Source organism: Mauremys reevesii, linkage group 14 (assembly GCF_016161935.1).
Source record: "Mauremys reevesii isolate NIE-2019 linkage group 14, ASM1616193v1, whole genome shotgun sequence".
Lineage (NCBI taxonomy): Eukaryota > Metazoa > Chordata > Testudines > Geoemydidae > Mauremys > Mauremys reevesii.
Window position 1 is genome coordinate 28,001,968 of NC_052636.1, and position 11,379 is coordinate 28,013,346.

Sequence of the window (11,379 nt, forward strand, 5' to 3'; positions counted from 1 at the left end):
GGGGAACAGCCATTTCTGAGGATTAATTTCATATTAATGGTGTTGATCTATAGATTTTACAGCCAGACTAGATCACTAGGTACCTCTGCTCTGACCTGATTCAGAACAGAGACCAGAGAATTTTACCCAGTGACTCCTACATCCACCCCAACATCTTCTGGCTGAACGAGGAGGGTTCATTCAGAAAGTCATCGTGTTTGGGTGTAAAGGTGTGAAATGATGGGGAAATTGGCCCTCTTTCAAGTTTAAATGTTGTGACTTCTACACCTAGACCGGGGTGGCCAACCTGAGCCTGAATTTCCCAGTGTAACTGCCAAACCTGCACCTTTGTATGAGTCAATTGTGAACCTTCCCATCATTGTCCTTTGCTCTTAACCCTGAGGCTATTGCCCCATCATGGGGCCATTTCCGCCTCTTTCATACAGAAGCACAATTTTCTTTGCACAGACACAGGAACAGCAAGATCTTTCTCTGTCCCTTGTGCAAAGCAGGGGCCAAATTCCATGGAAACAATGGACAAGCAGGGGCTCTGGGCACATCCAGCCCTGGCCGTGAGATGTTCCCTCCCCTTTCTTTATGCCCCTGTTGCTATTTCATGGATTGTCTGGGATGGGGAAAAGCTGAGTTCACTCCAGGTGGAGGGGAAAAGAACCCTGAAAATCTCAGGACCCAACCCTGCTACCAGGATCACTGAGGTGCTGGGAATGGGACTGTGTGAATTGTCAAGGTGGGGAATGAATAACAATCTACAACTAGATCCACCTCATTAACCACCGACACAGGCTAATCCTGCTGCCGATAGAAGGGAAACTGGGAGCCATTCTTTGCTGTTCAGCCATGGAAACAGTGACCCAATTGCACCGCAGTGAATGTGCTGGGGAAAGCTGGAGTTTACAGGCAGGTGGAAATGCCTAGCAGATCCTAGAAACACCTGGAGATCCCCACACCACTTCTGCCACTAGGGTGAGGTGTTGAGCTGCTCACAGCATCCCCCACCATGACCTTGCAGCAGGGGATTGCCGCACCCCCAACCCAATGCAGGGGAGATGGCTGAGTGTATCTCTGCACCCTGAGACCAGGGCAGCCACACTCTGTGCCCCACACATAGAATCTGGCCCTGCTGAAAAGTGACCCCTATGAACAAGTCACCTCCAGGAAAGCAGGATTGGTCCTCAGAGAGGGGAATGGGCTTCTTGTGAAGCTTATAGGTCACTGGATGCTCTGGAAACAGGAGGGCTCTGAGTGTAACCCATAGCAAACACAACTAGCTCAGTGGTTGAGCACATGCTTTGCGTGTATGAGGCCCTGGGTTCAATCCCCAGCATCTTCATGGTCATTTTTTCATCCTGCTGCTTTGCTCATGCCCAGCGGGGATGTGGCCCACCAGTCTCCCTGCACCAGTTTCAGTCCTGCTCAGTGAGGGGCAAGTGACAATTGCATGGAAGGTCTGGGGGGGTTCTGCTCCTAAGTCACCTCGGTACGTTTAAGATTCCCACCCACTGTGCTGCTTGGGACAATGGTAGATGAGAAGGGCGAATCCTCCAGCACTGGAGGGAAAGGTCCCATTTGCACAGACTGAGAGGCAAGGAAACAGAGGGGCAGTCAGTGCTCAGGGAGGAGAGGGGTCAATGATTTACTCCCAGCAGGGGACACTGTCTTTTTGAGTATCAGAGGGGTAGCCGTGTTAGTCTGGATCTGTAAAAGGCGACAGAGTCCTGTGGCGCCTTCTAGACTAACAGACATATTGGAGCATGAGCTTTCGTGGGTGAATCCCCACTTCGTCAGATGAATGGAGTGGGAATTCTGTGACTGGCTAGCCAACTACAAAAGCAGTTTCTCCTCCCTTGGTGATCACACCTCAACTGCTAGAAGAGGGTCTCATCCTCCCTGATTGAACTAACCTCCTTATCTCTAGACTGATTCTTGCCTGCATATTTATACCTGCCCCTGCAAATTTCCACTACATTCATCTGACGAAGTGGGATTCACCCATGGAAGCTTATGCTCCAATACATCTGTTAGTCTGTAAGGTGCCACTGGACTCTGTCTTTTTGAGGCGAGTGCTGTTGGCTTGGGATGGTGCTGACGATGGATAGAAAAAAGGCTGGAGTCAATGGCAGATGGGACCACAGAAGGTCCTGGGTGCTCAGATGCCCCCAGTTATTGCACCCAGGCCTGTCCTAGACAGAGAAAAGACACCGAGGGACCCAGCCCCCCTACAGTGATCCCATGGACAAGAACCTGGTTAGGAGTGGGGTGAAGGTTCCCTCTGGGCAAAGGGGAGCTGAAAACCCTCCGTGTCCTGGAATTTAAGCAATGAAAGCTTCAAACCCTGCATGGGTGTGGGCTGAGGTGCATCAGCAGAAGATTGGGCTGGACAGAGGTGGCAGGTTTGTATAATTTTTGGTGGTGCCCAGAATGGGACCAAGTCCTGCCCCACCTGCCACACACACCTGTGTAAGGCTCTGGGAAGGAGTTTGGTTGTGGGAGGGAGAGGGGTTGGGCTCTGGGAGAGTTTGGGTGCAGGGTCTGGGCTCAGTGAGGGGGTTGTGGTGAAGGAGGCAGTGTGGGGGGCAGGCTCTTGGAGGGAGGTTGGGTGCAGGTGTGGGGTCTGGGCTGGGGCAGGGGGTTGGGGTTGCAGGAGAGGGTGAGGGGTGCAGCATTTACCTCGGGCATCTCCCGAAAGCAACCCGCAGCCCCTAAGCTGGAGGGCCGGGGGCGTCTCTGCGCACTGCTACCCACAGACTCCACCCCCGCAGCTCCCATTGCCACAGTTGGCAGAGTTGGCAGTTGGGGCGGGGGCAGCATGTGGAGACCCTCCATGCCAACAGTTGTTCTTCTCACAGCTGGCTGATAGGGGGCAGCAGGGGATCTCCCAAATCTGGGGGAATCTCTCTGTGCCCCACTGTTAGCTCTCCATCCTATCTCCCCCTAACCACGCACACCACTCCCCTCCCCATTATCAGTGTTTTAGAGAGACCCCTCCCTCCCTTTATGGGATACAGACTCTCTGTGACAGAGACTGACTGGGGCTCCTCTCTGCATGGCCCCAGTGGGGAAGGAAAGAGACTGGAGGAGGGGGAGAAGATGGGCAGAAGGAGTCTAATGGGGCAAAGCCAGAATAGAGGAGATTTTCTTCCTGTTAAAATGTACTGGAGTCTCATCGCTGAAAAGCCGCATCTTGAGTTAAGTTTGAACCAGCAGCCTTTCAATTACCAGGCAAAGGTGTGAACCACAGAGACTGATAACTGCCTGCTTCCCAAATGTGTTTAAAAAACATCTTTAGGGGTGCAACTGGTTAGTGGAGAGGGGCCATCTGTTGGGGTTATGAGTTCAAGCTTTCTCTCAAGCCCTTGTTTCTCTTACCTGTGTAGTTTGTTTTGCCAGTTCATATAGAAAGTGCTATACTAGAAAAAGGAGAGTAAGTTCTAAAATGTAGAGGTGGGTGCATACTTTAGAAACATCCCCCCTGTGCTGCCATTAGTTCCAGCAGATTGTTCACTGGAAGGGCAAATTGATTTCTTTGCTGCTGAGAAAGATGCCAGGACAGGTCTGTGGGCACCAGAGCTCTCTGCTTCTTCCAGCTCCTTCCCTGCTCCAGTCACTGCTGTAGGAGGATCCTATATGCACTGAGCCTAAACATTTTCCTGGGCCTTCTTAGCATAGTTGCCAGCATGTCAGTCTCATACTCAGTAGGTCCTGAGCTCACACCTCAGAAAAGACAATGGTTTTCTGCTCCCTGCTTCAGATTTTCTAAAGGAAATCAGAGAAAAGCTATAGGAGAGTGGTTCCTAGACACTCTAACACACACAGATTTTTCTAAGGCATTAACTTTTCCTTCTCTGTGGAGTTTGTATTCTCCATAGAGCAAAATAAAACAAAATCATGCAAGTCTAAGACTAATACAGTATGAAACTCAATACAGATAAAATCTCACCCTCAGAGATCTTCCAATAAGCTTCTTTTGCAGACTAGACTTATTTCTTGTCTGGGCCCAATCTTTTCACCTGGTATAGTCCTTGTTCCAGCTCAGGTGGTAGCTAGGGGATTTCTCATGACTGCAGCCACCTTTCTTCTGTTCCACCCCCTTATACAGCTTTGGTACAAGGCAGGAATCTTTTGTCTCTCTCCTGGGGAAAAGCCCCAGGTTTAAGATGGATTCCTGTACCAGGTGACATGGTCACATGTCCTGTGAGATCCCAAGCCTTCATTGTTCCTGGCCTGACTCAGATGGTGCAGGACAGAGCCATCTCCAGTCAATTGTCCTGGTTAATGGGAGCCATCAAGAGTCCAAACCACTATTAATGGCCCACACTTTGCATCATTACAACAGGACCTCAGAGTTATAGTTCATATTTCTAGCTTCAGATACAGGAATGATCGGTTCATACAAATAGGCTGAACACACACAGTAGATAATAAGCTTTGTAATGATACTGCACAAGAGACCTTTTGCATGAAGCATGTTCCAGTTACATTATGTTCACACTCATTAGCATATTTTCATAAAATCATCAACATCACAGCAGGGAAAGGGTTTTACTGCGGCACCTGGGAGCAGTTGAGTTTCATGTTCAGGCTGTGCTATGAGTTCCTCCAGGTTTCCCATAAGCACACAGGGCCCTTAGTGGGTACTCTCGATACAGAAATGGCCCAGATACAATGAAGTGATGGAAATTGCATTTTCCTTTTTAATTTTTGAATTTCCAATGACATTTCTGTTTGTGATTTTGTTTTGCTTCGTATAACTGTGTTTTCTCAGGGACTTGATATTTACCAGGCTAACTAACAGCTAATAACGGGAGACTTCCAAGCAGGGCGTGGGTGAGCAGAAAAGAACTGTAAGAGACGCTGGTTTTTGACCTTGTGTTAGATAAGAATAGAATGCAGATTGTAGCAGAAATTGCTGAGAGAAGTAAGCTATCAGAAAGGAATATGTACAAACAAAATGCAATTGTTGCTCCTTACTGTATGTCGCAAAAGGTATAAATGCTTGCCTTAATTGTTTATCTAACCGAGACCTACCTCGGAGGGGAAACTCTGCCTGTCTGTACTCTCCCGAATAACTGCAGTTGCTCGAAATAAACGGCATAATATAATAACATTTAACATCCCTGTGGTGGGAAGAACATCTCACCAGCCCAACACTGTGGCATTTGATTTCAAAAAGGAGAACTAGGGTACGTCTACACTACGGGATTATTCCGATTTTACATAAACCGGTTTAGCAAAACAGATTGTATAAAATCGAGTGCGCGCGGCCACACTAAACACATTAATTTGGTGGTGTGCATCCACGGTCCGAGGCTAGCATCGATTACTGGAGCATTGCACTGTGGGTAGCTCTTCTGTAGCTATCCCATAGTTCCCGCAGCCTCCGCCCCTTGGAATTTCCGGGTTGAGATCCCAGTGCCTGATGGGGCAAAAATCATTGTCGCGGTGGTTCTGGGTACAGCCTCACCGCTCCCTCCTGAAAGCAGCAGACAACCGTTTCGCGCCTTTTTTGCTTGGTGAACTGTGCAGACGCCATAGCACAGCAAGCATGGACCCTGCTCAGCTCAATACCGCAATCGTGGATGTTTTAAACACCTCGCGCACTCGTGCAGTATATGGTGAACCAGGACCTTCAAACCGAGGCGAGTAAGAGGCGGATACGGCAGCGCGATGACAGTGATGAGGACGTGGACACAGAATTATCTCAAACCACGGGCCCCTGCGCTTTGGAGATCCTGATGGTAATGGGGCAGATTCTATCCATTGAACGCCAATTTTGGGCCCGGGAAACAAGCACTGACTGGTGGGACCGCATTGTGTTGCAGGTGTGGGACGATTCCCAGTGGCTGCGAAACTTTCGCATGCGTAAGGGCACTTTCATGGAACTTTGTGACTTGCTTGCCCCTGCCCTGAAATGCCATAATACCAAGATGAGAGCAGCCCTCACAGTAGAGAAGCGAGTGGCGATAGCCCTGTGGAAGCTTGCAACGCCAGACAGCTACCGGTCAGTCGGGAATCAATTTGGAGTTGGAAAATCTACTGTGGGGGCCGCTGTGATGCAAGTAGCCAAAGCAATCACTAAGCTGCTGCTACGAAAGGTTGTGACTCTGGGAAACGTGCAGGCCATAGTGGATGGCTTTGCTGCACTGGGATTCCCTAACGGTGGGGGGGCGATAGATGGAACCCATATCCCTATCTTGGCATCGGAGCGCCAGGGCACCCAGTACGTAAACCGGAAGGGGTACTTTTCAATGGTGCTGCAAGCACTGGTGGATCACAAACATCCACGTGGGATGGCCAGGAGGGTTCATGACGCCGCGTTTTCAGAAGCACTACTCTGTTTAAACGGCTGCAGCAAGGGAATTACTTCCCAGACCAGAAATTAACAGTTGGGGATGTTGAAATGCCTGTCGTTATCCTGGGGGACCCAGCCTACCCCTTGATGCCATGGCTCTTGAAGCCATACACAGGCAGCCTGGACAGTGGTCAGGATCTGTTCAATTACAGGCTGAGCAAGTGCAGAATGGTGGTGGAATGTGCATTTGGCCGTTTAAAGGTGCGCTGGCGGACATTACTGACTCGCTCAGACCTCAGCCAAACCAATGTCCCCTATGTTATTGCTGCTTGCTGTATTCTCCACAATCTCTGTGAGAGTAAGGGGGAGACCTTTATGGCGGGGTGGGAGGCTGAGGCAAATCATCTGGCCGCTGATTACGCGCAGCCAGACACCAGGGAGATTAGAAGAGCACACCAGGAAGCAGTGCGCATCAGAGAAGCTTTGAAAACGAGCTTCATCAATGGCCAGGGTACAGTGTAACTGCTGTGTTTGTTGATGAACACCCAACCCCCTTGATTGACTCATTCCCTGTAATCAACTCACCCTCCCCCTTCGAGTACAGCTTACTTATGCAAATAAAGTCACTCTCGTTTAAAAATCATGAATTCTTTATTAATTCATTATAAAAACAGGGAGAGAAGTAAGGGTGTGGTTTGGGAGGAGGATAGGAAGGATGGAGAAGGCCATTAAAAAAATTTCACAGTAACGACAGCCTTCTGGTTGGGCTGTCCACGGGGGTGGAGTTGGCGGGTGCACGGAGCCTCCCCCCACGCGTTCTTACACGTCTGGGTGAGGGGGATATGGAACGTGGTGAGGGTAGAGGGTGGTTATACAGGGGCTGCAGCGGCACTCTGTGATCCTGCTGCCATTCCTGAAGCTCCACCAGACACCGGAGCATGTCAGTTTGATCACGCAGCAGCCCCAGAGTTGCATCCCGCCACCGCTGATCTTCCTGCCGCCACCTCTGATTTTCCTGCCGGTCTTCCTGCCACCACCTCTCATCTCAGGTGTCTCTCCTGTCCTCACGTTCACTGGCATCTTTCCTGTAATTTGATACCACGTCCTTCCACTCATTCAGATGAGCTCTTTCATTGCGTGTAACTTCCATAATATCCGAGAACATTTCATCTCTCGTCTTCTTTTTCCTCCGCCTTATCTGTGCTAGCCTTTGGGATGGAGGAGGCACGCTTGAAAGATTTGCAGCTGCATGAGGGAGAGAAATATTTTAAAAGATACATTTTACAGAACAATGGTTATACTCTTTCACAGTGAACAGCACTATTCACCTTACATAGCACATGTGATTTCCTACAAGGTCGCATTTTTCATCTTAATAGTGAGTGCCTGCAGCTCTGGAGTTACAGATCTCACAGACACAGGTCCGGGCATCAGAATTCAGCTTGCATGCGGCCATGGTAAGCCACTGTCTTTCGGCTTCTGCAGTGATTTACCCCTCCCCCCAATGCATGGCTAATACCACGCTAGCTCCCTGCTAATCAACACCCTTCCCATCCCCCCACCCACTGCGTGGCTGGTAGCTTGGGGAAGATCGCCGGTGACCAAACACAAAAAAGATCATTGGCATTTCACTCCTCCCCTCCCCCCGCTTGGCTACGTGCAGGAAAGGTTTTTTTTTTAAGCTGCTGCAGTCCACGAACCCAGTAGGAAAATGGCCATCCCCCTTACTTAAATTCCTGATTTTTAACCAGGTTATCCTGAACGATATCACTTTGCTGAGGATCACACAGCGAGATAAAGAACGGATGCTTCTTGAATGCCAGCAATCACCGGGACCATACGCTGCTATGCTTTGCCATGCAATGATACCTGATTACTTGCTACATGCATGGCGTAGTAAAGTGTCCTACCATGGTGGGCGGAACAAGGTTGCCTTGCCCAGAAACCTTCTGCAAAGGCTTCTGGAGTACCTACAGGAGCGCTTCATCGAGATGTCCCTGGAGGATTTCCTCTCAATCCCCGGACATGTTAACAAACTTTTCTAAGTAACTATACTGTCTGCGAATGCATCCCAAGTCCTCAAGGCAAATCAATCATTAAAAAACGCTTGCTTAAAAAACAATGTTTGCTATTTGCAAAGGTACACTCACCAGAGGTCCCTTCCATGGCGTCATTGTCTGGGATAGTTGCTTGGGAGGGCTGGGAGGAGGGTGAGGGTGAGAAATCTCCTGGCTGCTGGGGCTCATGGAGTGCTGTGTGCTCTCTGCTAGGTTGTCCTCCTCTTCTTCATCTTCATCTTCCCCGTCTGCATAATCCTCAGACATGGCAGAGATTACAACCCCCACCTCGGAATCCATGGTCAGGGGTGGGGTAGTTGTGGCGCAGCCCCCTAAAATTGCATGCAGCTCAGCATAGAAGCGGCATGTTTTTCGACCTGCCCCGGACCTTCCGTTTGCTTCTTTGGTTTTCTGGTAGGCTTGTCTGAGCTCCTTAACTTTCACTCTGCACTGCACTGAGTCCCTGCTGTGGCCTTTATCCGTCATAGCCTTAGAAATTCTTTCAAATACTTTTTCATTTCGTCTTTGGAACGCAGTTCTGTTAGCACTGAATCCTCTCCCCATATAGCGATCAGATCCAGTACCTCCCGTGCAGTCCATGCTGGGGCTCTTTTTCGATTCTCAGGAGACTGCATTGTTACCTGTGCAGATGAGCTGTGCATGGTCACCTGTGCTGATGAGCTCTCCACGCTGGGGAAGCAGGAAATGAATTTCAAAAGTTCGCGGGCTTTTCCTGTCTACCTGGCCAGTGCATCTGAGTTCAGAATGCTGTCCAGAGCGGTCAGTGGTGCACTGTGGATACCACCCGGATGCCAATACCGTCGATTTGCGGCCACACTAACCCTATTCCGATATGTTAATCCCGATATTAGCGCTACTCCTCTCGTCGGGGAAGAGTACAGAAACCAATTTAAAGAGCCATTAAAATCGATATAAGGTGCCTCCTAGTGTGGACGGGTGTGGCGTTAAATCGGTTTTACGCTCCTAAAACCGGTTTAAACGCCTAGTGTAGACCAGGCCCTATACAAAAATGAGGGGGTTAGTTAAACAGAAATTAAAAGGTACAGTGACTAAAGTGAAATTCCTGTAAGCTGCATGGACACTTTAACGACACCATAATAGAGGCCCAACTTAAATGTATACCCCAATTTAAGAAACACAGTAAAAGAACTAAAAAAGACCCACCGGGGCTTAACAAACATGTAAAAGAAGCACTGAGAGACAAAAAGACTTCCTTTAAAAAGTGGAAGTCAAATCCTAGAAAGGAGCATAAACATTGCCAAATTGTAGGTGACAAATCTGAGGAACTGTCACAGACTGAAGTGTCACTAGAGGAGGTTTTGGAATTAATTGATAAACTCAACATTAACAAGTCACCAGGACCAGATGGCATTCACCCAAGAGTTCTGAAAGAACTCAAATGTGAAGTTGCGGAACTATTAACTATGGTTTGTAACCTGTCCTTTGAATCGACTTCGGTACCCAATGACTGGAAGTTAGCTAATGTAACGCCAATATTTAAAAAGGGCTCTAGAGGTGATCCCGGCAATTACAGACCAGTAAGTCTAACGTCGGTACCGGGCAAATTAGTTGAAACAATAGTAAAGAATAAAATTGTCAGACACATACAAGAACATAAATTGTTGGGCAAAAGTCAACACGGTTTCCGTAAAGGGAAATCATGTCTTACTAATCTATTAGAGTTCTTTGAAGGGGTCAACAAACATGTGGACAAGGGGGATTCAGTGGACATAGTGTACTTAGATTTCCAGAAAGCCTTTGACAAGGTCCCTCGCCAAAGGCTCTTACATAAATTAAGTTGTCATGGGATAAAAGAGAAGGTCCTATCAAGGATTGAGAACTGGTTAAAAGACAGGGAACAAAGGGTAGGAATTAATGGTAAATTCTCAGAATGGAGAGGGGTAACTAGTGGTGTTCCCCAAGGGTCAGTCCTCGGACCAATCCTATTCACCTTATTCATAAATGATTTGGAGAAAGGGTAAACAGTGAGGTGGCAAAGTTTGCAGAAGATACTAAACTGCTCAAGATAGTTAAGACCAAAGCAGACTGTGAAGAACTTCAAAAAGATCTCACAAAACTAAGTGATTGGGCAACAAAATGGAAAATGAAATTTAATGTGAATAAATGTAAAGTAATGCATATTGGAAAAAATAACTCCAATTATACATAAAATATGATGGGGACTAATATAGCTACAACAAATCAGGAAAAAGATTTTGGAGTCATCGTGGATAGTTCTCTGAAGATGTCCACGCAGTGTGCAGAGGCGGTCAAAAAAGCAAACAGGATGTTAGGAATTATTAAAAGGGAATAGAGAATAAGACTGACTATATTATTACCCTTATATAACTCCATGGTATGCCCACATCTTGAATTCTATGTACAGATGTGGTCTCCTCATCTCAAAAAGATATACTGGCATTAGAAAAGGTTCAGAGAAGGGCAATTAAAATGATTAGGGGTTTATAACGGGTCCCATATGAGGAGAGATTAAAGAGGCTAGGGCTTTTCAGCTTGGAAAAGAGGAGACTAAGAGGGAATATGATAGAGGTATATAAAATCATGAGTGATGTGGAGAAAATAGATAAGGAAAAGTTATTTACTTACTCCCATAATACAAGAACTAAGGGCCACCAAATAAATTAATAGGCAGCTGGTTTAAAACAAATAAAAGGAAGTTCTTCTTCACACAGCGCACAGTCAACTTGTGGAACTCCTTGCCTGAAGAGGTTGTGAAGGCTAGGACTATAACAGGGTTTAAAAGAAAACTGGATAAATTCATGGAGGTTAAGTCCATTAATGGCTATTAGCCAGGATGGGTAAGGAATGGTGTCCCTAGCCTCTGTTTGTCAGAGGATGGAGATGGATGGCAGGAGAGAGATCACTTGATCATTGTCTGTCCGGTTTACTCCCTGGGCTGCTTCTTCTCTACAACTATAATTGTCTTTTTACACCAAAATCACTAACTTGAGCACCCAATTCCATGTACAGTCCTAGTGGATGTAAGGCACA